This window comes from Dipodomys spectabilis, unplaced genomic scaffold (assembly GCF_019054845.1).
Source record: "Dipodomys spectabilis isolate Male_0828 unplaced genomic scaffold, ASM1905484v1 ptg000609l, whole genome shotgun sequence".
NCBI lineage: Eukaryota > Metazoa > Chordata > Mammalia > Rodentia > Heteromyidae > Dipodomys > Dipodomys spectabilis.
In genome coordinates this window covers 469958-472602 of record NW_024871286.1, presented here as the reverse complement: position 1 = coordinate 472602, position 2645 = coordinate 469958, and positions in this window count along the sequence as shown.

The following is a 2645-nucleotide window of genomic DNA, read 5'->3' as shown; positions in this document are numbered from 1 at the left end:
CTGCTCGCGTGTGCCTGCGTGTCTGCCTGCATGTCCGCCTGCATGGGGCTGGGTGTCTGGGCATCAGAGCCGGGCACACAGGACTGGGACTGGGTGGGCGGAGACACCTCTGTCCTGCTGGTGCCCGTGAGTGCTGCAGCAGGTAGTGGGTACCTGCTGCATTCGTGAAGACCTCGGCTCAACATCACCTCCAGGAATGGCAGGTCATAGTTCTTCTCGGCTGGTACCTGGCAGCCCTGTCCCCATCTCCCCAGGGGCGCGACACCAGAGCCTGGGGACTGCCTGCCTCAGCTGCCATCTGTGCAAGCCTGGGTGCCAGGGGCTCAGCTCTGAGAGTGGAGAACACAAAAGTTTTTGCTGCTGGGCGCCGGTGGCTCACACCTGTAACTCTATGAGCTCAGGAGGCTGAGATCTGAGGATCACGGTTCAAAGCCAGCCTGCGCAAGAAAGGCCGTGAGACTCATCTCCAACTAACCACTAGAAAACCGGAAGTGGCGCTGTGGCTCAAGCAGTAGAGCGCTCACCTTGAGCTGAAAAGTTGAGGGAGAGTGCCCAGGCCCAGAGTTCAAGCCCACAACTGACAAAAAAAAAAAGTATAAAAAAGTTTTTTGCCGATCCTGGGTGGGGCTGGAACTTGGGACCTGGGTGCTCTCTCTCCCTGAGCTTCTTTGTGTTCAAGGTTTGTGCTCTACCACTTGGGCCACAGCACCACTTGCAGCTTTTTCTAGTAGTTTATATTAGAGATCCGAGTCTCACATACTTTCCTGCCTAGATTGGCCTTGAACTGTAATCCTCAGATCTCAGTCTCCTGAGTAGACGACACATCCACTAAACTATCCAAGAAGCTGGGATTGGAGTTGTGGCTTCAGCTTAGGTTCAGAACAGCACCCAGTCCTTGAGTTCAGGCCCCAGGATGGGCATGCGCATGCATACACACTTGCACATGTGTACACACACCTAAGTGGTGGCTGCAGCCTGGGGAAGCGGTGGGCAGCCCCGGCTGCGCAGAGCTCCTGCCTGGCCATGACGGCCTTCCCCAGGCATCTGCCCCCAGACCCAGCTCAGTGGCTGCCCTGCCCCACAGCCCACCCCATGGCCAGCCACTGGGCACCACCCGCCAGCACCCCCTGCCTCAGTTTACTGGCCCTCCCCATTTCACACGGTGAGCAGTGGAATCCCCCGTCCTGTTTGGGACTGGCGGCCCCCTCCCCAGGAGCAGAGTGCATCAAGCTCAGGGCTCAGTGGAAGCTTGTGCGGGGTGAGCCTAGTTCTTGCCCATGTCCCCCCCCCTCCGCCCACACACTCGTGACCCTACAGCCCAGGCCCCAGACCCTGGAGTCCAGAAAAGCTACTCATTTATTGAGTCGTTTCTCTCGGGGCTGGGCGGCGGCGCGGTGGCAGCGTGCCTGCCTGGTGGCCACGAGACTCAGGTCCTGGTCCCGGGTCCTCTTCCTCAGCACCACTTACGCAGGGTAAGTTTCACACGACCAGAGCCTTGGAGAACAGCGTTTGGCACTTGGGTGCCAGAGGCAGGAGGGTTGTGAGTTCAAGGCCAGCCTGGGCGCAGGGAGGCCCGACAGGTGCTGGGGAGGGGACAGTCTTATCCATGGTCACATGGGGAGAAGTCAAAGGCCGGGAGCTGCTGGCCTGGAAGTCGGGGGCCGGAGTTGGGGGCAGTGGGGGGGAGGAGGAAGACAGTTCTGCCCCTGGAGACCCCAGGCCTGGCTGCTCCTGCCCTAGGCACCGCCTGTGTCTGCTGGGAGCGCATCCCCCCCCCCCCCCCGACCCCCCCCCCCCCCCGCAGAGCAGGGGCGCCCTCCTCCTCCCCCCCCTCCCCATGTGGGGCAGGGGTGCCCTCCTCCTCCCTCCCCCGTGCAGGGCAGGGACGCCCTCCTCCTACCCCCCTCCCCATGTGGGGCAGGGATGCCCTCCTCCTCCCCCCCCCCCCCCGTGCAGGGCAGGGATGCCCTCCTCCTCCCCCCTCCCCCCGTGCGGGGCAGGGGTGCCCTCCTCCTCCCCCCCCCCCCCCGTGTGGGGCAGGGGCGCCCTCCTCCCCCCTCCCCCCGTGCAGGGAAGAAGCGCCCTCCTCCTCCCCCCCCCCCGTGTGGGGCAGGGGTGCCCTCCTCCTCCCCCCCCCCCGTGTGGGGCAGGGGTGCCCTCCTCCTCCCCCCCCCCCCGTGTGGGGCAGGGGCGCCCTCCTCCCCCCGTGCAGGGCAGGGACGCCCTCCTCCCCCCTCCCCCCCGTGCAGGGAAGAAGCGCCCTCCTCCTCCCCCCCCCCCCCCGTGTGGGGCAGGGGTGCCCTCCTCCTCCCCCCCTCCCCCCCCCGTGCAGGGCAGGAGCGCCCTCCTCCCCCTCTCCCTCCTCCCCCTCCCCCTTCCTCCCCCTCCCCCCCCCCCCCCGCCGGCCCGCCCCCGCCCAGCCCGAGCCCCAAGGCCGGCGGCGCCGTTCCCACGGACACCCCCCGCCGCCGGCTGCTTGTTTTGGAAACTTCTGGGGGCGCCGCCCGGTTCCCACGCTCCCCTCGCCGCGCGGGCCGGGGGGAGGGGAAACCGAGGCCGGGAGCCGAGGGCTGCGCCGCGGGCGGCGGCAGGGATGGGGAGGCGGCGGGGAACCGGCTGGGGGCGGCGGGGCCTCGAACCCTGGC